Source organism: Agelaius tricolor, unplaced genomic scaffold, assembly GCF_023055355.1.
Source record: "Agelaius tricolor isolate 1412-34295 unplaced genomic scaffold, bAgeTri1.0.p SCAF_10, whole genome shotgun sequence".
Taxonomy (NCBI): Eukaryota; Metazoa; Chordata; class Aves; order Passeriformes; family Icteridae; genus Agelaius; species Agelaius tricolor.
This window is the reverse complement of record NW_027269270.1, coordinates 6,975,892-7,000,028: the sequence shown is the minus strand read 5'-3', so window position 1 is coordinate 7,000,028 and position 24,137 is coordinate 6,975,892. Positions and strand designations below refer to the sequence as shown.

At 39.4% G+C, this 24,137-nt stretch overlaps 1 long non-coding RNA gene across 1 annotated transcript in view; it reads left to right on the top strand.

The window, feature by feature from the left end:
• Nucleotides 1-4,569: 4,569 nt before the first annotated feature.
• LOC139593542 (uncharacterized) overlaps nt 4,570-24,137 on the top strand; it is a 55,262-nt gene continuing 35,694 nt past the window's right edge. The window contains exon 1 of the long non-coding RNA XR_011680337.1: nt 4,570-4,768. This is a non-coding gene — a long non-coding RNA (uncharacterized lncRNA). The remainder of the gene's footprint in view (nt 4,769-24,137) is intronic.

Sequence of the window (24,137 nt, the reverse complement as noted above, 5' to 3'; positions counted from 1 at the left end):
GAATGCCAGAAATGCTGAAAGGAGCCCTGTTCATGTGTCTTGCCTGACCACTGGAATAAACAAGCCGAGGCACAGCCTGGCAAGCACAGCCAGGAGATGATTGTTCAGCTCTGGTTTTTTACATTTTCATACACTAGGAAAGCATCTATAAATAGCCTTTGAGAAACATAAACGTTTTAGTATAATGGGATTCATGTTTAATATGGGCAATGACTTCCCTTCCCTTAGGATTGCAATTAAAATGTTTAGACAAAATTAAACAGCTTCTTGGGAAGATACAATGATGCAGAGCACAATATTTAAACAAGCTCCCAGTGCCTGACAGAAAATGGCTCTTTGCAATCAAGCTCCAAAAGGGGAGACAACATAGCTGTTTATTATTGCTCCATATGCTGATGAAATATGGGTACTGGAGCACCAGTATCACAGAAGCTTATAGAAAAGAGGGATTTCTAGAGAAAAATGGCATTATTTGTTCCTGAAAAACAAATTGGTAGTTGTCTGAGGCAAGTTTGGGACATGTTCTCATTATTAACTAGCATCATGTGATTAGTCAACTCCAGCTTTGGCAAGACAGATTTTCACATACAGAGCAGTTTGATAGAAGTTGCTGCCTGCCTGTTATTTGAAAAAAAAACAAAACAAAAACAAAAGAAAAAAAAAAGACAACAAAAAAAACCCAATCCCACAAGGTTTTAATCACAGCATTTTCTATCCTTGTAAGATCCTTGGCTCTGGCTGTAAAGCTCTTGTGCAGAGCTCAAGCAGGGAGAATAGATAATTGTGCAATGCTTTTATGAAGCTCCAGTTAATCCAGGAGCTAATCAGGGATTGTTTAGCTCTTGGCACAAACTGGGATAATCTCTGTGCAGCTCTCACCTGTGCCCTTTTCCAATCCTTAACAATAATTTGTTACAGCCTATCAAAATTCAGGTAATATTTTAGGAGGACAACTTGGAGTTTTTTCCTCTTTGCTACGCCTGCATTTAGGAAGGTTGGGAAAGGTTGTTACAACATGGATTTCTTCAGAACCCTTTTATTCCATGATATTATGGTGACTAAGACCAAGCATAAAGCCTCCAATTCCATCAGATATTCAAGAAAAAAATTGATCTATGTTGGACCATCTTAAAAGGGTAAGTTCAGAGCTTCCAAGTCTGATCTGGAAGTATTTGCAACAGTCACAAAAGATATCCACTATTTAACTCTTACCATTTAGTTACTTTAAGGCTTGCTATTCTGGTCACTCTAAACTACAGTTTTACTTTTCTGCTAGAAGGATTAAATCTTTTACATTTCCTTAAAATTATAGGCCTAGGTGGGTGAGAATATGTATGATTGCTGAGAACATAATCATGCTAAGGATTTAACTTTCAGAGAAATTCTGAATTTTGTCTATACTTCTGCCAAGACCTAATGAGAAGAGGAAACAGACACAGCAATGAGAAAGATCTCTGGTTAACCAGAGCTTTTTAATCTAAGCACCACATTCAAAAACCATAGTCTTTGTATTGCAAATAAAGGATTTCAGGACCTGTTGACTTCTCTTCGCATTGCCATGATGTCAAAGTCTATACTACCCTGGACATACATACTAAACACCCAAGTTAAATCTGTGATTCTATAATGCTTTTCTGTTTCCACTTCCTTTGCTAATTTTGATTTCACTCATTTCATGCTGTGTGTGCAACCTGTCATTATGTATCTGTGGTTTCTGTCATTACATATCCTTCTTTAATTAGTGCCTATGGCCATGGTGAGATACATTCCCAGTGCCAGCTTCTGTCTGACTGCCATGTGCATTGACCTTGTTGACCTCACCTACATTTCCTTTCTGGCTCTTAAATGCCAGAACCCTCATAACAGACTGGAGCCTTGGAAGTACAGAGACATCTGTTTGCACAATTTGAGCTGTCTTGGTTCTGCCCTGCCACCCAAGTTCTCAATCTGGCACATCCAACCTCTCCATGGTCTGCCACTAAATCCTCAAAAGGGCAGCACTTTGAACTGAGATATTATGGAGACACTTTCTTTTATAAGCCTTAGCTAAATTTCTTGTTTGAACTGGCCTTTAAAATACTTGCTGGAATATAGCACAACTTAATAGTTACTAAAAACCCCCCAAAACCTGCACAAAGATTTAACTACCCAAGTTCTATGGCTTTTAAGTGACTCAAGAAATCCTAGAAATATTCCTAGTACATAAAAATGAAAATTTCATTGTATCCATGTAGGTAAAAGGCAGGAAAAAATTATTAAAACTAACATGACAAGAAATCACTAACTCAAAGTACTGAAGAATCATTAAAAATTAAAACCTCCATTTTGAAATAAGGAAATGTCTGCAGAATACATTCACTTTCTCTAGTATTTTAGGCTTTGTCCACATACACAATGAATGTTTCTTCCTCAGTATTTTCCTGAAAATATTTAAAAACTTCATAGTCCAGACAAGCGTTTAAAAAATTCTGATAACAAATGCAGATTGTATCACAAATACTCTTGTAAACTCCATAATGAAACGCCTTGTATTTTCCATTAATAAATGCAATGAATTTTGAGGACAGAAACTATTAAAACTCCATATATGCTCTCACTTTCAAACAAAGTATTTAAAACATTACACAATTTCAATTATTCTCCAGTCCTCACTGAAAGAATTGTGCATGCATAATAGCCACAACCTAAACTGTGGTTTACAAAATGAAGTCACACAAGCAAAGGAAGCCTGCAGCTTGCTTGTAACACAATGCAGGTTGTCAATGGGTACCCAACTTCTGCAGTTCTGCTGAATACCCCTGAAGTTCTGCAGCCATCCAAGTTTTATGGGCTGAGATTGAGGGATTCTGAAACCAAGATGTGGGTAGGAGGAACAGAGGTAAATTTATGAGCAGAATCATTCTGAGCTGTGGCTGTAACCTGCCTGACCTGAACAGCAATATGAATTTTATTGGAATTACACAAGCACAGGAGCAGACATGCTGCCAGTCCCTTCCAGAGCGATCTCTGACACGAACACACCCTGACACATCAATCCCAGGCTGTTTGGTGAGGTACAAAGTAAATACAGCTGTCACTGGAAAGACAGCATTTTCTTGTGCTACCAGCAATTCTCTCTGGAAATTCTTCATGTAAACCTAGTGGTAAGAATCTGCTATTTACTAAACTCCAAAACATGCTATGAAAACAACAGCCTGTTTTATGATAAAAAATAAAAACCTCAAAATGCAAAACTGTGAGGAAATCTCCAGAAAGAAGAACTTTATTTTCCATTTTTTATGATGCTTTAACAAGTTCTTCAACAAGTCCTTATGAAGTGACAGTAATGATTTTGCAAAGCTATTGCAAGACAGGTTGGATATGTCCCTGTTTAATGATGTTACTCTGGAAATCATTTGAGTTATAAACGTCTATACTGTATATATAATTTCACTTATTTTAAAATGTAATGTATGTTAAATAAGACATATAAGCTAAATATGCTAAATAGTCTAACAAGGAATTTGCATGCATGTAAAATTAAATGTATTACTGCAGTGTAATTTTTAATTTTACAAGCAGTGTCTACAAAAAAGAGTGACATCTATTGACAAGTTCCATGTTACTGTAGAGACAGCATCTGTCTGGGCATCTATACTGATCTAATAAGGCACATTAGTCTTTTACAGTATACACTCTTCAACAAAAACTAGACATTTCTACTTTTAGACAGCTTGGATCCTTTATAAACACAGAACAATGTATTACTAAAATCTGAACAAAAAAAGTCACATACTGTAAAGACAATTTTTCCATACTGCAGGAAATTTTCCTATATTACTTTCAGAGGAATGGAAGATTTGGTGAAGGTCAGGTTAAGGCTATGACTGATCACAGCATTCCAAGTCAAATTTGGGGTGGGAGTCTGCTATCATTGTCTGTCCAACCAGTGCATGGATTGCATTTGACTCATCACAGCATCCACCTTGTTTTCAACAGAAACAGATGGCAGAAGGGAAGAAATGAAAAGCAGGGCACAATGAAAGTAAGGTGGTTTTCCAAAAGGAGCAAACTGTCAAAGGTATTAATATTTCCTAACTTTGCCTCTCCAAATTAGCAGCTATGTTTGGCTGCTATAGGGACAGTGTGCAAGCAGGAGCCCAGGAGAAGGTGACAGTGTGGTCCCCAAGAGCCCAGAGGTGCCACAGTCCTGTAGGAGAACGGAATGGAGGCACAAAATGCCTTGACCAAGACGTGTGCAGTGCTGTGTCAGTGCTGGCAAGGAGCTGTGTTAGAACACTTCTCACAAGCTGGGGGTTACACACCTCACTGTGCCAGGGCCAGAGCACTCAGTGTTTGGGAGACACCTCACAGGGATGTGTAATGCCACTTAATTCCTGTCAAACCTACACCTATGATGTTAAAATAACAAGGGCTTCAGAAAGGACTATTGCTAAAATAACTTTTAAGAAATGCTACAAAGTTGTTACAGAAAATACTGGACTAAGTTTTGAATGAGTCATGACAGTCTGCTGAGGAACTAAAATACATTTTGTTTTCACAACAGCACCTAGATACCATCCTGATTGTTAATCACTCAGGGCACATATTTAGATGGAGAGCAATCATAGCTACATAGGGTATATTGGTGTTTTCTGAGAAAGTAGAAATACCATTTTTTTTTTCCTTCAATCATATGTTCTTCAGGAGTGACTCTCCTTCCAATAGCTTGATTTCAACAGAAATTTTCTTTGGCATGTTGGGCTCCCCCAGCCTCCCCAGAAGGAAGGTAAGTCTACCTCTTTTTGAGTCATTAAATCTTTGTTTGAAATTTTTCTAATGGCCATGCCACAGCTAAAAATTGATTAGGTTATTTACTCCTTATTTGCAAAAATTTAGGCTGCAATTGTCCTTACCCCTAAAAACTGTTGTGCTAATCTACATCCCATAACTATATTATCTATTACCCTGAACATAGGTAAGGAACTGAAAACTATCTTCAGATGGTCAGCAAAAATATCTCTTCTTGGAGAGGAATAAAGAATTAAAGATGGTGAAACTCTGTGCCCTTGCTTCAGCAAACAGCAGCAGTGGTGGAACCAATCTATTCCTGTAGCCATGAATCATTTCAAAATTCAAACTGCTTTTGCTAGGTAAGAGCAAAGAAAGAATTCTGATTCTAGGGAAAGGTCTGAGCTGAGAGTCAGGAGTCTCTTCTGCTTCCTCCACACTTGTCCAGAGTCAAACTCTGACATAAGGTACAGTCTGAACCTGTCCCAACCTCCTTATGCAGAAGGATGAAATAACGCAGATAAAATGTAACATGGGTCATAAACACAGTCCTCTCATAAAACTTTAACAAGTTCAGAATTATACCACCAGAGGAGACTGAAGACAAAAAATTAAACTATGTAACAATGTAGGAGAGACAACAGACTATAGGAGGAAAAAGCCCCAAACCCCTGAAACTGTACTACATAAAAAAGTTTGACATATGTACATATTTTGCTTCCAGAAGTCAGAGGTGTTAAAAATCAGACAGAAGAACCCTTCCAATATCTGAATGTTATGACATTTAATTATTATTTCTTAAAGGCAGAAATTATTTCATTTTATTGTTAAAGCATTACTAGTGCTGTTTACTCAATGCATAAACATTGGTCTGCTTGCACTAGCATAGCAATCTTATGCAAAAAAGCTTTGATGTCTCAGTAATTGCACTTAATATTACATCTACTCAACTGCAAAGGCAGCCTGCCCAGAGCTTTCTTAGCTGTCTGCATTCAGAGAATATTTTGGGCCAAACTGAGTAATGCAGATTTAGAAGACTGGAATTTTAGTTCACAAAAAAAATGCTTGACGCTACAAAACGTAGTAAGTGCAATTTTCAGGCAAGTGGTGACCATGTGCTTTCTTCATGTTCTTCAGAGAAAAATGTCTGGCTTTTAAAATCAGCCTGAATTTATTATTTGGGCATTACTCTGACCACTGCATTTCCCCATCACACCTGAAGGTGATAACCTGACTGGCCCTTTCTTACAGCTGATGAACTTTAAGCAGTGCTTCACTTCTTAAGGTTTTCTCTAGCACAAATAAAAATTGGGAAGATTAATATACTTTACACAGGAGCAGGGGGATGTAGATGAGAAAGCCATCACTGAAATATGCAGGAAGAACATGCTTGCTTATTTTATTGTTTCCTGAGGGTTGTTCCTCTCCTCCCTTCCACTCCATCAGTTCATAAATTATGTTTGTGCTTCCTTACACCCATTGAATACCAAACCTCCCACCACCTTCCCTCTTATGAAGATCATGAGTTAGAGGAGCAATAATAGCCACATTCTTAGGCTACAATAGCAACATTTAGAGGTATTTGTCTTATCCCTTTTCTGACAGATCCATTACCAGTTCATTAGCCTTTAGTGGGTAGAGACACTCAGTAAACAAATGAAAGTAACTCCATTTAAGAGCTAGAGAGCTAAATTCAGCTCTCCTGCTCAGCCTGCTAATTACACGGAGTGTTGCAAGTGCACACAGAAACAGAGCCATCCTTTGCTGCGATTTTACAACATCTCATCTTAGAATTCCTGAAGGCCAAGACACACAATTAGCTTCCTTTGTCAGTGGCTACAAAGATGCGAAATGGAAAACCAGTCCAGCAGCATTTGTGCTACTCCATCTTGCTGTAGTCCAGAAAATACAGAGAATATGTATTCTAAATTCAAAAGATAATTATCTTCCCCTCTCTTCCCTTGTTGAGGTGACAGACTGCTCCAAGTACTACAAAAGCACAGTAGTTGAAAGGCCAATCTTTTCTTAATTTTAAGCCTAAAAACATTTTAAAAATACTTGCATGAAGAGTGGCACAGGAAAGCCCAGTGTTGATATGCATGACACAAGTTATTATGGAATTAAATAGCCCAGTATAAAAGCCACCATATCAGGATACAGCATTACTTGTCCTTCTCTACATGCTTTTGTCTACCCTACATTCAGGCTTTACAGAAACCAGGGACCCAATCACCTTCTAATACTTGGACAGTAACCTCCTAAAGATAATTACATTAAATTAATTTAAGTTCATCAACACAATGGGACTTGACCTTGGCTAGAATAGGGGTAAAAATGACCTTTATGTTTTCCACCTAGTGCACAAGTCAGGAGAAACACAATTTCTATAGTAGAAATCCAATGCCAAGCCCTTATTGCTAATAGTAATATACTTTTTTTTTTTTAAGTAGTTTTCTTATCAGTACTAAGTTTCTGTGCCACATTGGGGCAGTAAGCAGGATACTTCTCAAAGTTTTAACAAGGATGCAGGTTCACAGCCTGTTTCCCCCTAAGAAGGCATTGAGAGTAAGGTAGTTACAATCCAGAGCTAATCTAAACCTGACTCAAAATTAAATAAATAGTAAGAAATTGCAATCACTTTTTGAACTTAAGTGTTTTTACTTGGGGTGAAATTGGAGGCAAAAATGATGATTCAACATGAGGAACCTTTGGTTTTCACTTCTTTCAGAAGACTGAATAACATCCTTGGTGCAGATGCTGGCTGCACTTTGACAAAGTATGATGTAAATGTCAGAGAGGCACATTTTGGGAAGATATGTTATTGCAAGGTCCTGTTGTAAAGATGCTTTTAAGAAGCTGTTGTCTCTTTTCCTAATTGATCACAGGAAGTGCATCTCTTGGAGAAGCAGTGAGAGCTGGGATCAATGACAGGCTAGTTTAATGCAGCTCTTAACAACAACCTGCAGAGATTAGGAGGCTGTCAGAAAGATAACACCAGAGATTTATAGATTGTTTTCTGAAGCCATTCTCGGCTCTCATGGGTGCTCTGTTATGTTTCTCTGTGCTTGGATATGTAATATGTACTCCCACATACAGATTAGAGATCCAAGCTGTAGTTCTCATTTCTGGAGAAAACAGCCTTGCACCTTTCTGTGCTGCTCGACTCCAAGGCCCTGGGAGAGCAGGAAAACACGTGTCTGGAAGCCAAGGCAGTTAAGTAGCTGGAATGGCTCAGGGAAATCTGAGTTATAGCTGCAGTTTCTTCTGTCACTTGAGTAAGGCATAATGGGCCTCATTCAGCTCCTGTAACACCACTGAATCGATGGGGCAGCATTATCAACAAATGAGCCCCCTGGGTGCTGAGGCTGGGCTCAGGTGCTGCGGTGTTTGGGTTTGAAGGTCCAGCTCCTGAAAGACACTTGAGCCCTCAGGGAAGGGCTCCACTCCATCAGGGCAAGGAGAGTGTCTCTTTTCTCACATCCATAGCCTGGGAAGAAGTCCGACTGAAGTGCATCAAGCAGAAGGGGAAATAAAAGGTGCTTGGGTAACACAAGAAGGGAGCAGCACTATTGATTTTGATGGAATTAGGCTGCCCTGAACTAGCTGAGGATATGCTCCCCTTCCCACCGACAGAATAGAGCAATGGCTGCATTGCTCTGCCTTTCCCAGCCCCTTTGACTTCTATATAGCAGCCTTTCAGAGACCTTTATATATTTATGGGATTTGCCTATTGCAGCTTTAAAGACATGGCATGTTTTACCTAATTTGAGCAAGACAGGACTATTTGTTGTAATTATTCCTGAAGATCATTTCACTTATCAGTAGCCAGAAGAGTGGAAAGTAAAAATGAATTACTTGAACAGTCACTATTTGAACAAAGGGCACGATGGTGCAGGCAGAGGAGAAATTCTGGATGTGCAGGGAAAGGTTACTTCCTCAACAGCATATAAATCATAAAGATAAAACCAGTTAACCACTCCTTTATGGAATATTAGGAAGATTTTCCTGTGACTTTTGGTTTGTTTTATCATTGTAAATCAGGAGTAGAGAGAACTTAAAGACAGAACTATAATGTATTGGGCAGTCTCAGCCCACAGATTAATCTACACTTTTCCAGCTCCTCAGAGGACCTGCCATCATTTTCATAAATAGATGACAAGGACAAAGATGGACAAAGCTAATTAATTTTGTTTCTCATGAGCTGAGCGCAGCGCACAAGGTGATGACTTAAAACCTCAGGAGCTAAAGATATATAGCAGCTAAAGTAGGCTGACGTGATTTCTTAAAAACCTGAGGAAATGCCACCAACTTCTACATGAAATTTGGATTCTCTTTCAATTAGAGAGTGCAGGAAAATATACTTGAGCATTATTTTTCTTTTTTATAAAAATTTAAATCAGAAGTGTAAAGCTAAGTTGGGGCACCAAACCAAAGTGCATCTTTAGTGAAACTAGCACTGAAAAACAACTGGAAGAAAGAGGTCAGTAATACTCCTAACTTACAGTAAATAAGGAACTTCATTATGGACTAAATGCACAAGACAGTTGTTTCATCGTCCTGACAACTGGATTCATTTTAAGGCATGCACCTTTACAGGCAGCATTTTGACCTGTGACATTAACACTACAAAGTACTGAAGGATCTAGATCCATGAAGCTAGCTATAGCTTAAAATACAAATTGTGTGTACCATAATGCACTTTAGAGAAAATTTAGTGGTTGCTGGGAAGATGGTCATCCCTCCAGCATCCTCCAGCTCCAAGGGCTGAGCTGTTACCACCCAGTATGGAAAATCCCTTTGGTCAGCTGTCCCAGCTGTGTGTGTATCTTGTGCAGCCTCCTCAGTGGCCAGCAGGGGGGAAAGCAGGAAAGGCTTTGACTCTGCAAACCTTGCACAGCAATAACCAAAACATCCCTGTGTTACCCACTCTATTCCCTGCACAAATCCAAATCACAGCCCCATGGCAGCTACTGCAGAGAAAAGGAGCTCAGACCAAAACCAGCATGGTGCACAACCACACAAAGATGTCCAAACACAGAAATGTCTAACAGATGTTCAATACAAGTCCTTCACAGCTTGGACACTAGCTGAAAACAACTAGGAGATCAGATGCTACAATAGCAGATATAAAACTAAGAGTACAAATGCATTAGGTAACATCAAACATTGGGCAGATGCCCACTTCTTTCAGTCTGGTAAGAGGGTGGAATAGAATATGGAACACAGCAATTACAAAGAAACCCTAAACCCCCAACCAAACAAAACCAGCAAAACAAAAAACCAAAGGCAAACAAAAAAACACAACAACAACAACAACAAAAAAAAACTAAGCCTGTTTCCTGGGCATAAAGAGTTGCATTTAAAAAGATGGGAGTACTCAGTTTAGCTGAATATGAACCATTAGGTCTTTGATAAAATCCATAAGGCAGACAGATCTGGAACAGGTGGGTTTTTTTCTCTCAGCCTTATCGAAAGTAAAGACCAGGAAAGACTTCTCTAAAGCAGCTGGAGAAACGCAGTGAAGAAAGTCTATATCTGCACCATATTCATATGAATTTTGTGTGAAAGAATTCTCCAAGGCTAGATAAAAAAGGAATTGTGATTGTGAGAGCATCTGCCCAGGAAGAGGCCCTTCAGAACTGAGTTAAAGCAGCAAGAAATACTGTGTTTGAAATTTAAGTGGGGAATTTCAATATTAAATACAATTTTAGTTGAAGACTATAAGATCGTTATAAATGTTACAGAGGATGGAGAATGCATGAGATCAAATGATCAAATCATGCACAAGAAGTTCAAAGACTGCTTTTTACAGTGAATTTGAATTAACAACAATATTGAGGGGTTGTTAAGGCTCATTGTATGCAATAAAAGAAATATATAGACCTGCATAAACCGAAGGAGTTCATGTTAATTCCACATGACTTACAGAAGTAAAAAGACCAAAGAAAGATGTACTTCTAATGCATTAGTTTATTGAAACCTCTTCCCAAGTGAATACTATCAATCAGAAGCTTGATCACAGCCATCAAGCAGGTTTCCCCTGGCCTGTGAGGTCTGTCAGAGATGACTCTCCCTCCCCCAGTGTTCATAGCCCAGTGTAAGAGTACTTCTGTGAAAGTACCTCCTAAGGCTGGACCCTCCCACCAAAGCAGGCTGCAGAGGCAGGCCTATATTCCATCACAACATGAAAACAGAAAGCCACTGTTGTTTTCCTTTAAGTTTGTGTGACTCAGCTGGGCTGTTTGGAGTAAGAAGTGCTTATAAGAGGCAGCTCAAGTGCCACTGCAGAACAAGAAATATATTTGGCCATTTGATGGCAGTGTTAAATTGTGCATTGCAGCATCTTTCTTAGGTTCAGGTTTTGTTGTTAGGACCATACCCATCTCCTGCACCTCTCCTTCTAGGGCTTTGGATTCATAGCTCAAACTGCCTTTTTTAATATATAGATGTCACGAAAGAAAAAACCCTAAAGGCAAAAAACCTGTGAAGATTAGGCACAGTGTGGATTAATTTATCTGCAAGAATGTGTTAGAAATATTGCTACTTAATATTTGAAGATCTCTTGATGTTTTGGATGACTTGAAGTCCCTACTACAACATTCTGGATCATTCTATCAAATAAAAAACCAACACCAAAGTAATTTGTAGTCAGAGAAGTCCTTATAAGAAATCCCAGCAATATAAAAGGAAGCTTTTTTTCTCCACATCTCCAACATTACACATATCAACCTGTAGGGATAAGTCTAGAAAGACAAGGAAGATTTGCATTTCACTCTTGTACAGCTCCAAGATACCAACATCCAGGACTCAGGACCAGTTGCTATCTCTGAACACATCATGGCACATGAAATATCATTCATTCCCTTCTAGACAGTCTCTAACTACATTTACAGCTCTAACTCCTGTCAGCACATCATTCACTCGAGGCCATTATTAAATAGCATGTTCCAATTTTTGTTTGGTTGGTTTACATACAGCCTACAACATCTAAGAGAGAAGTTATCACATTCACTTGGATCTCACTCTGCATGAGAGCTTTTCCCAGCATGCAGGTGAATGCAGCAGGGACAAGTTTTATCCCATGCTTTTCTTCAGTCATAACTGGTCCAAGCAACAAAAATTATCCTACAAACATCCTGAAGGTTAGAGGGGACTCACTTTGTGAAACTTCCTCCAACATTCTCACTTGTCTTTAGCTAAGTGGCATTAAATCCATTGGTTCTTATCTACAGAAACCAGGAATAGCAAACATAGGCCTCTCTGACTTTTCAGTCTGGACAATGAATGCAATGAACAAGAGCCAAAGAATGCAAAGGTATCTCTGAAGCACAGAGTTTTGAATTGACTGATTTCTGTCTGGGGCTGGTTGACCTTGGCTGGCTGCCAGACCCCCCTGCAGCCTATCTCTCACTCCTCCTTCCCCAGGAACAACAGGATTAACAAAAGCTCATGAGAATAATAGTAAGTTTGGCTATTAGCTACCATCAGGGGTAAACACATTCAATTTAAAGAAAATTAGTTTCACTTATTGACAATTAAGATAGAGTTGGACAGCAGAAAAATGAAACAGAAGATATACAACACTTCCCCCCATTCCTGTCTTTCCAAGCTCCATTCCACTCCCTCATTTCTGTCTCCTCTCCCTCCCCAAGTGGTGCAGTGGTTCGGGATGAGGATAAGAACACAGCAGTACCTCTCTGCAGCCACTTGCTCTTCATTTTCTCTTGCTTTGGTTGGGCTTCTCTCTGTGGGACACAGCTCCCTGCTGTGTTACAGAGCCCTCCACAGCCTATGAGGAAAGAAAAGAAAGGGAGGAAACCTGTATTACAGATTCTTCTCAAGCCTTAGTCATCACAGTACATTTTAAAATTATTATTATTATTTTAATTTTTTTAGCATCCCCCTCTCACATTAGAGCTCAAGGCTTTTTACCCCATTTTAAACAGGTCCCAGCACCCCCTCACAACCAGATTTCTACCCCAGAAACCCACCAGAGATGCAGCATAGGCACCAGCCAGAACTGGGGCTCCAAAAACTACCGTGTGCCCAGAAACCTCTGAAATAACCCAGGCCAGGGTTAGCAGTGATTGCACTCACCTGCTGATAATTAGAGCCCTCATTAAAGGACAGCAACAAAGCACAGGTGGTGTGATTTTTTTCATTTTAAACTCTCTTTGAAGGAGGAAAAGACCTGAAAGGTCCTAGTTCAGCCTATCCCTGGCTGCACAGTGCTAATTTGTTAGTGAGGAGAAGCTGGCTTTCTAACTCAGTGTACCTCATGTTCTTTATTGTCTTAAGCAACAGTTCATTGTCCGCTAACATGAAACATGGGAAGGAGCAGTATAATAATCAGTTTTCTCATTTTGAGTTTTTGCTGAAATAAACCTCTGAATCTATCATGTTTCTGAATATCACTTGAGTATTTGTTGCTTCCTGCTGTCCACCTTAAGTGACCTACAAAATCCAGCTGGAATCTTTCTAGTTGATAAGCTGCCTTCAGTTTTAGAGCTTCCTCTTTTTCCTGGAGCATCAAATATAACCAGACAGGACACTGACCTCAAGCAGTTGTGATGAACATGGGAAGACACTGCAATCATATTAGCAGCCCTAAATTATTCAGAACACTTTCTGGTAAAATGGTGCTGCAGGACAAGGAAAGCACAGAACAATTCCCAGCAGATTAGAATTTTTTCCCTGTTGCTGTCTGTAATTATTTCTATCGGATCAGTTATTTGCTATGCAAGCTTACCTTCAAAAGCATGTTTGTTTAAAAGAGAAAGAGGAAGAAATCCTTTGTAGGGCCTGCACATGATTAAATGGCTCTAACAAAGCATAATGAATAATAATGACAAAGACCTGTCAATTGGAATTTTAAGTGTTTTGGCTCATGAATTGGAAGAGCCAATGATATCAAGATGACTGCATGTAGCAAATAAGTGGGTATTTGCCAGTGAATATTACAGATGAGTGTTCCTAGTTTGCATATTTCTGCAAATAACATTTCTCCTGTCATTTTACCGTAATCACAGTACAGGGGAAAATGGTATGGAACTATTGCCTTCATCAATATATTCTTATATTTGAGAGCAGATCTCTGAGAGCTTGTACAACCCAAGAGAATGATTGGGGTTTCTTGGCTTATCTTTTTTAAAAGGGACCTTGGTCAAAAGTAGCCAGACAGACGTACAGCGAGTCCCAGCACTGCTACAAGAAGGGTGACTCAGGGAAGGGCTAGCTGGGTTTCTTTGAGTGATGGATGGTGATTTTTGTCATGTTCTGTTCTCAAAGCTCTATGCAGGAAGGCAAATATTTGCATAAAAGTGCACAGAATAAAACACTTTTTAATTTCCCCATTGTATTATTATCAGTTATCTCATAGCCAGGATTTGATATAAGGTGTGCGTTAAGATAATGACTTCTTTAAACTACTCCATGGTAAACACTGCTTTCTGGAAACATCTTTTTGCATGAAAACTTTGTTTCCTTCCAGAAAGGAAGGAACTGGGGGGGAACTGATTTTTTTTTTAATCTCTATTTTATTTTTCTATATGCAGTTGCCTTAGGTAATACAGCCCTCCTAAATATGTGGTTTAATTTTTCTCATTTCACTGACAGAGACAGGGCAATATAGGTGAAATGAATTTGAGAAGGAGCTTTCCAAGGTGTGCTTCTACCTTTCATCACTATCACCTTCAAAATTAAACAAAATATGAAGTTATACAAATATTTAGATATTCTACTATAGCAGTCAGGAGCTGAGGAAAGGACAATAAATGTCATAAAACCTTAGTTTTCCATCCAGTTTTCCTTGACAAATCCTTTTCTTTCATACAGCCTCTGTTGAGGAAGGCCCATGGAGAGGAATGGCCAGGCATCTATCACTTTATCACTCTGACAACATTCGTTAACAATGTCACCTTTCCTTTAAACCCAGAGTTTGCTCTAAGAAATCTATTTTTTTAACAATATACTGTGTGGCCAAGGCAATTTTTAACATCTATTACTCTTGTGTATTGTGTTTGAAATTGATAGTGCTGAATGTGTTACATTTCTACTATCAGATACTCATTGTGGGAGATAGAAATGCTGTGAAGGCCACTAACATCTCATTGAAGAGGAAGAACAGAAATCTGATGGCTTTCCATTGAGGGACAGCTGCTCAAAGGGAGGTTAAGTAAGCACAATATGTTGGATACAGCTTTTTCCCCACTGGAGAAATGTGTACCAAAGCACTTCAGAGCTCTCCATCAGATCAGTGTTCTGGTGTCAGTGCTGTAAACAATTTCAATAGTATGCTGGCTGGGAGAAGTGGAGAGAAAACAGAAAAGAAAAGGAGAAAAACAAAAGGTGTGGGTGTTTTAAGGAAAGTGACAATTTTTTTTTTTTTCACAATAATGAACAAGCATACATATTCCTTTTGAATACAAATATTTAGCTCTGTATAGACAGATTTCCATCAATAACAAAGAGCAGTGAAGGAACCGAATAGGTGCCAAGATTCTGCCCTGTATTTTAATAAATTGCAGCAAATTCCCTGAACTTAAGCAATAATCCTGTACTGACTTAGTTTATTTTCTGGTGTGGAAAATCAGCCCTACTTCAGCATGTACATCAGTTGTCACAGGAGCCAAATCTATCAGACAGTCAAGGTGGATCTGCCTAGCTCTCTATCTGAAAGCGAGCTGCCCAGAGCAGCCTGAAGTCATTGCCTCCACAGCCTGGTGTCATTAACAAAGAACTAGGGCTCCTCTCTCTGTAATCAGGGCACACTTGGCTGCCTGAGGACACACTGTCCTCCTGTGACTCCCTCATCTCCTGCCCCAGCCCAAAGCCTTTGGCAGGACCCCCCTGTGCTGAACTGCTCTGCACAGAAACAGCCATCTCCCGTTCTCCCAGTCATTCCCTTTTCACAGGGAAAACCTGCAGACTGAGAACTAACCAAGTGGGAACACCCTTCACACAGCCTGATTAATGTTTCTACAGGCTTCTTAGGAGATAAGTACTATTTTATTAAATTCTCACTCTACTAATATCAGAAGATTTTCTAAGTTAAGCACTGGTCTATGCAGCTGAGTATATTTTCTACACACCTCCGAATTTTCTTCTTTTCCAAAATTTTTTTTTCAATTCTTAGGCTTTTTTAATGGGAAAATTTTTTAAGACAGAAAAAGGGAGGGAAAAAAAGACTAAACCTCCTGAAATATCACCTTAAATACCAGTTTAACTCCATATTCTACCTTTGGGTTTCAGGTCCCTCAGTATATAATGAGGTACCACTATGTTATATATCATGCAAACCTATGAGACAGGAAAAATAAAAATAGTACTCAAGTGTTGATTTTCATTTTCTCTTATCAACAGCTTTGTTCCAAGGTAAAAGTAAATGCCTTCTGAAATCTTGCTACTTGATTCTTTTTTCCATTTGTGTTTCTAAGATATAAATAAAGCAACTGAAAATAGATCTGAAATGCATACACACTCTGAGAATGAGTGGTGATGAGCATCCTGTGGTACAAAGTGAAATCTTGTTTCTTCTGAGTTGATAGGGTGTCACAGACTTCCCCTGGATCACAGAGTGCAATGGATCTTTTCTTAAGACAGCTCTGACAGCTTCATGTAACTGAACTAATTCCAAGTGATGTTGATTTAATTCATTGAGATGAGAGTCTGATAACTGCCTTCAGTCTCCTGTAGAAAACAACGTGCATTCCTGCTGCTCTACACAAATGCTAACAACAACATGTTGGAACACAAGCTCAACAAATCATTTCAGCATTTACTTTAGCCTGCCCCACTGCAGCAAAACACTTAAGCACATGCCTAAAGGTATAGACATGCTCAAGTGCCTTTCTGATTAATGATGAACTGGAGCCCAAGTGTCTAATTTCAAGGCTAACATTGTGTCTTATTGCTAGATTGGAAGAATTACTCATTCTGGAAGTATCCAGGGAGATTAACATCACATTTTACTTCCCTTTCTCCATGAATGCTGCTGGTACACAGTGCATGAGCTGAGCCCATGGGCTGGAGGAGCTCTGAAATATTGACACACAATCAGACTTGCCAGCGAGTGAGGCCCTGAGTTCTTCAACAAGCAATCAGGATGACTCCCCCCCCAAAATGAAGTTTTACAAACTGTTACTTCGTCATTTGAATTAATGAATCCCGAAAATCAGTTTTCAGGAAATGGTGGGGAGGAAATTGTTAAAGTGCTTTAACATCCTGTCAAAATGTCACCTATATGCAAGAACAGCACGTGTTCATTTTAAAAAGAGAGAAATGCAGAAAAACACATGACAATCAGATCTGAGCTGAGGAAAAAACCCAACCAAACAACCCACCCAGGGAAAAAACCAAAAACCAACCAACAAACCAAATAAAAAAACAAACCCCAAAATGACAAGGGAATAAAATGAAGGATAAGAGCATTGTCTTTACTGTAAACCCTCATTTCAGTCTCCAGACAGTGAAAACAGCAAGGTCAATGTCTCAGTTTAAAGAATGCAGCCCCCCCATTGCCAAGGTACCAGAGACAATGTCAGACTTAATTGACAGATTACTGTCTAATCAATGATTTCTCTGATTAGTGACCCACTGACAATACAACCAAATCAATGTGTTTATTCCAGGCATTGGACCTGATGCTCTAAAAGAGTGAAAACCAGGAAAAAATTACAACATTAAGTAACCTGAATCCCCTGCATACCAATTACACCTGTCATTCAGCTTGCTTATTTACAGGGTTTGAAAGGTTTAGTTGACAACAGAAGGGCTAATAAACAGAATCCAAGTCATGTTTAATTATATCGGTTTTATTATCTTAATTAATCAGTCCACTGCTCTGCACTCTAATATCATAATGTTGTCTTTTTTTATAACAGGCTACAAAAGATTTCTTTATTTCTCTTTACTTATTTTTTGGCCCACATCTATTGTGGCATTCTTTTTGTTGAATTCACACTCATAGACATTAGGCCAGTGTATTAAATCTTTGAAAACTGCTGTTTAGCTGGAGAACAAAAACACCCTGAAAGCTGAATGGAATACCAAAAAGACAAGAGAGTCTGTACTCTAATTAATTTTAGATGAAAAGAGAAAATTAGAAAAGACAATAAGGGATTTAAAGCCCAGAGGTATCTGGACAGGAACTTGGAAAAGACAGTGTAACTGTGCTACTGATGATAAAAGTCCATATACCAGTGCTTGATTACAACCAGAGATTATATGAAAAAAAAAAAAATTATGACTTAATCTATGCCAAGAGTAGATAGATAATGCAATATCCTCCTGATAGCTGAGATGAATGTGCAAGGGGGAAACTGGATAATACTGATTTCAATTTTAATTCACGTTTCAAATGCAAACTGTTTTAATTATGTCTAATTGAAATGATTTATTGCCTTAAGTAGTGAGGAAAAAGACCTGAACAGAAATTCAACTTCTTAATCTTTGTGCCACACGTTGTTCCTGTTCTCCATTTGTTTGTTGTGTTGAATGAGAAATGGGAGACATGTCTGTGTCATGCCTTTGCATTTTTAGCTTTTTGAGCTGAGTTGAATCATGATGTAAAGTGAGGATATAGTTTCCATAGGGGAGACCCAATGATGTGAAAAGGTGAACCATTTAAAGATTCACTGACAGCTTTCTTTAAAATAAACACAGCTGAAGTTCCAAAGCTAGCATAGGTACGAAGCCTGAAAATACCTCAAAAAAAAGATCAAAACATATTCTGTAAATAAAGTTTCCTTTTTTTAACTGATAAAACTTCATTTTGGAGTGGATTATTTTTCTGGCTGAAGGAAGTTCTGTTGCCACCAACCAAGGATTCTTCTTATATTTCATAATTTCATCCCTGAAGACGGGACTGATGGATCCACCATCGCAGAGCAGTGAACTGGCTACAGACCTGCCCCAGTTACCAGCGTCTTCTCATTTCTCTGGGCAAGCAAAACTCTGCATTTTTGTGACAGCCTCAATGGGCATGTAGAGTTGGATACTGTGGGTAAGGCAGCCTCTGGGTCAGTGGCTCGGGCTGGCTGAGATCATGGCTACAGCACGAAGACAGGCAAACAAAATCCCTGTTTCCCCTTGCCCTGGAGGAGTCTTTGTGCAATTGTGCAGTTGCAGAGCTTTTGGGGAATGCAGAAATTCTTCCAGAGTACTCAGCATTCTGAAGTCACAGAAGGAACCTCTGGAGGTCAACTGGGCCAACCATCAGCTCAAAGCTGGGCCTCATAAGATTACTGCTGTGAGTGGCAAATAATCACTTTACTGAACAGCTCTCTCAGCCTCTGGCTGCCCATTGCCACAGCATCAAGGCTTTGTGTCTAAGCCAAGCGGTGCTGCAGCTCCAAAAGAGCATTCCCAGTTCTCCAAAGGCAAGCACATCTGCCCTCCCCTAACATATCCTGGCTGGCTTGAGGAAGGTGACAGCCAGGCTTCCAGGGCTTGGAGGGATTTTTTCCTGGTCTTCAAAGGGAAAAGTTGGCTAAATATATTGAGAATTTAACTTTATTCTATTTGCCTCTGTGCTGTATATCTGCCTATAAAGCAAAAAATATGGATTATTTCTGTAAAAATATCCATTGACTTTAGTATTGATAAATTTGCTGATTGGAGTGTGCTTCAGGAGAGGTACTAAAAATATATTGAAACTCCATTGAAATATGTAGCTTTTCTGTGCATTTTTAATTTTCCTTAAGAGGCATAATTCCTTGTTCAATTGATTCTAAAAAAAACTAACGAGGAATTATTTTCTAGTACAATCTCTAAGACTTTTTAAAGGAACGGAGGTGAAAAAGCAGTTGTGGTAGTTTTTGTACATGGTACACAACTGACCTGAGGGAAAGCAGCCTGCCAGGAACCTCTCATGAGGACTAACTATCCATAGAAATTCCCATGTTTGAGTTGATGCTTGCAGACAAGCAAAGGCTGATGTCAAAGTTCTGAAGGCCAAATTAAGACAAAGTTTTTCTTGGTTTCTTTGAAGAGCAAAGCATTTTGGACTATCTTTCAGTTCCTGTAACTCAAGTCTCCTTGACAGCCCATTATTTGTTTAGTCATTATGTTCTCTTGATTCCTTCTGACAAAGTTATCAAACACCCCACTGGGATCACAGCCAAAAAAGCATTCACCTTTATACAAAGGGCCAAATCCTGATAAAGAACGCACAGCTGGAGTAAAAGCACTGTTTGGTCAGAAAATAGAGCTAAATGGAGATTTCTGCTGCACCTTGTCACTGCTGGTGCAAATCCAAGCTGTGGGAACTACAGGATATAGGGAGAAATAAAATATACAGCTCAGCAGTGCAGGTTTCTCCCCACACTGACACTCTGGCACAAATAGCCACAGTAGAGCTTAGATTCATTATACAGAGGTGTACTTTTATTTTCCTTTTATTGGCTCTCTATTGTCTATTCCTCCATCCATAAGGAAGGTGGTGTTTCATTTTTATCTTGTTCACAGCTGCAATGGGATTAATCCTTGTTCAACAGCAGATGCAGTATAGTCAGTCATAGCACCTTTTTTTAATGCTTTCAACTCGCTACTTTTTGATACGCTTATTGCTTTTAATTTTATTGTAATTGGTGCTGAATTTTTCACAGTTTTTTATTTTAATGATCTAGGGTATTTTTCTTTTTTGCATGTCCAGAGTGCTGAGTTCCCAGCCACCCTTCATTCTGCGCTATATTCAGAGCTGATGTATCAAAATAGATATCACCAGTGTGCATTCTCTTATCAATCTCTGAAGAACTCAGAGTGACTCCTGGAGACAAATGTGGTGACCTTTTCTATCCATCCCACAGCTAGAATTAATGATTATAAGTGCCATGCCATTCCACTGGTGTCAACAATGGGTACATGAACACATTAAGTACTACCCTAAACACAGCATAACTTGTGCAGTGAGTCCATCTTATTTTAGGCAGAAAGAATCTTCTGCAGTCTCGTCCTGCGGCCACTGGAGCTGACAGGTGCTGGCTAGCCGCTCCCGGAGTGACCGCTGGAGACCACGAATCCCACCACTCCTAGGTCCTCTGAGAGAACCCCTGAGTAGTGGCTCCATCTGTGGCATGGTGACACAGGCGAGAGCAGGACTGCGTAGCACTGAGGCGAAGGAAGGAACGAAGGAAGGAGTGGACACATGTATGGGTACCAAGGCGCTTTATTGAGCCAGGCGGGGCCAGTAACGGTGTCAGGGGAAAACCGTTAGGGAGGCACTGATAAAGGGGAGGGTGTAACGGGAGGAGACACGAGGGACCAATGAACGAAGCCCAGGGGGGGAGCCAGGGACACAACTGAGCCAATAGGAATGGCCCAGGGGAGGGAAAAGGCTCAGGGGACAAATCATATGTTAGGTAAGGGAAGATTGATGTAGAAATTTCTAGAAATGAAAGGGGGTTGGTTACAATGATGGACAGGTAACGGGTGGAAGGAACAAACCATTATGAGGGAGAACATGGGGGGAACCGAGGGTCAAACCAAATTCTTAACTTATAAAAAATAATCAACTTTCCAATAAACCCATACAGGACACACAATGCTACAATCTTCTTCTTTGCTGCAGCATACTTGTACTTAATCTTGCAGTCCAGTCATTCCATAGCCAGTCTATAACTGGTTTATTTATCTATATGCATCTATAATTGCATATATATGTACATACATGCAAACATACATCTCACAGACCAAAGAGCAACTGAACATGGTGAGTCCCTCAAGAGGCAACTGCTGAGAGTGAAGGAGGTGAGAGAAGAAAGAAAATGAATTTATTTAATTTTACTGGAACATTTGGATTCTCATTTTACAAGATCCTATAATAACATGGAAACATTTCCTATTAATCACACTAAAATTATAGTTTTGGTCAGTGCAACTTCTAAGCTTTCCAGCACTGATACAGAACTCTAAACCTGTCTCTTCCCTTTTCACAGGGTAAAATTCCTCTGCTGTGTGTTTTAAGAAATATGATTCACCTTGTAAAAGGCAACAATCTGTCAGCTCTGGGTTCAGGTACCTGCTTATCTCCACTGCTAGTGATTTTCTCCAAGTACAGGAGTGCAGGCAGATAAGGAGTGGTGTCAGTGTAGTGCAAACACACCATCATCTTCTGCTGAGACAGACAAACTAGGAACACGTGCTCTTTTAACCTGAAGCCAGCACTACATCGGCCATTAGGAAGATGGGCTTTTAAATTGCAGGATGGCTGTTGGTTACTGATTACTTTGTGAACAAGACTATTTAATGGACTCTAATTTCCTGTAACTAATTCATTCTTTGCGCTCTGGAAGTAATTTTGGAACAATGTAACAGGTGATGATAATAATTATCTCTCTCTATAAAATCTAAATCTCTAAATCAAGATATATATTTTTCTCTTTTTGTCTTTCCTGACACTTAATCCCTAAAGTGCTTTACAAAATAACGTAGCACAGTTACAGAAATAAAATAGCAGGAGATGGAGACAAATTGAAATGAAAAATAAATAATTGATGAAATGTGTGTTTTTCTTCCTGTGCACCAGAACAGACTGCCCAGGGAAGTGGTGGAGTCACCATCCCTGAAGGTATTTAAAAGATGTGTAGATGTGGCCCTTAGGGACAGGTTTAGTGGTGGGCTTGGCAGTAAACACTTGGACTCAATAATCATGGAGGTCTCTTCTAGCCCAAATAAATTCTCTGATTCCATGTTCCAAGGTGCTGTCGAATACTGCAGCTCTGTTAATGAAGTTGCCTTGTCCATGTTTAAGACAAAGGGGGTGCAGTCCAGCTCAGAGCACAAGCATTCACTGCTGTTTTGACAGCTTTTGCTTCTTTGCACATCAGGTGGGGTTCCCCATTGTAAGGAACAACAGAACCGAGATGTGGGTGTTGTAGCTAAAGGAAAATGCAGCCCACAGGGCTTTGTACAGCCAGCACACAGAGCAGCCAGGAAGGCCACCCCTCTTTACCTGCATCACTGTAAAACTGCATGTGTCGCACAGTGCAGGTCCATATACAAAGCTTTTCCTGCACCTGCAACTTGGTATTTGCATCTGATGCAGAAACCTTGCCTTGCATCCAATAAATTCCTGCTCCTTTGCAGCTGTTTGTCAGCTGAACCCTGGTGGGAATCTGTGCAGAGGTGAAATGATAAGTTCAGGCTAGTGCAAGGTTCTGGCTGCTGCTGGTAAATCTCACCTTGAGTCAAACAAAGCCATTTCTCAAGGCCCTTTCTTTGCCTTTTCACAAGTGAAGAGTTTCAGCCAAGAGTTCAGTAGTAAGTAAGAACAAGAAACCACCAAAAAAACCACCAGGGGTGAAAAAAACCCATTGGCTGTTTATGATTCCTGTTTCCAAGTCTCCTTTTCTGGCACTCTGTTGTGTTTATGTGCTGGGCAGCAAAATGCTCTGCTCTTCTCTGTGTAAAATCAGCTCTTTCATGTTTTCTAGGCCAATTCATATATCTTTATTGATTATGTCTTTGACTCTTTAATGACACTATTTGCAGAAATCAAAGTGGAACATGTGGAAATAGTAGTAATCTTTTTAAGTAAAGTAACTCCAAAGAAAAAGGTATATGCTGTTCCATTTATTTACAATTTACTTTTAATACAGCTCATTGGTATTTATTTTAACTAGAGTGATATGGCAAAAATCTAGAAAAATATGAAATATGATAACTATTATAGTCCTTATTAATATTTAATATATTAATGTGTAGCTACAGTCACAAATAAAAATATTATTCTCTCATTCTGCCCTCACAGCTTGTATTATTTCTATGAAAACTAGATTCTCATTACATTTGCTGGCTTTAATCAGTAATGTGATTTCCCTCTCTGTGCCAGGCAGTTTGTGAAAAATGAGGCATTTCCTGAAAAACTCTCAGTTATAATGTTTTAGAATCAAAACCCCTTACCTTAATTTCATAGAGAATGATTACTCAAACTTATTCCCAGAAACAGTCTGGCAAGAATCTGTCTTTTTTTGATCTTGGATGTGTATTGTCCCAACCAAAAACTGTTGGATTTGTGCAGTTCAAAGCAGAAGCAAAGGAAAAACACTTTTTTATGGATTTTGAAAGGATTTAATGCAAGGTAAGACAGTTGTTTTGTTTTGGTATTTTTCTTTTTTTTTATAAATTATTTTCCCTTTCCTACACTACTTTCCAAATCAGAAAGACTTGAAGCCAGCTAAAAGAACTTACCCTGTGAAGGAGAGGAGCCTCCACAAAGGACATTTGTCAACAGTGCCAGCAGAAGGAGGATGTGTGTGAATGGCACACAATTTTTACTGGATATGGAAGCAAATATTTCTGTGTGCAGAAACCACAAATAAAAGGAATCAGATGCAGCTTGGGTAACAGCCAAGGACTCAGCATTGTGA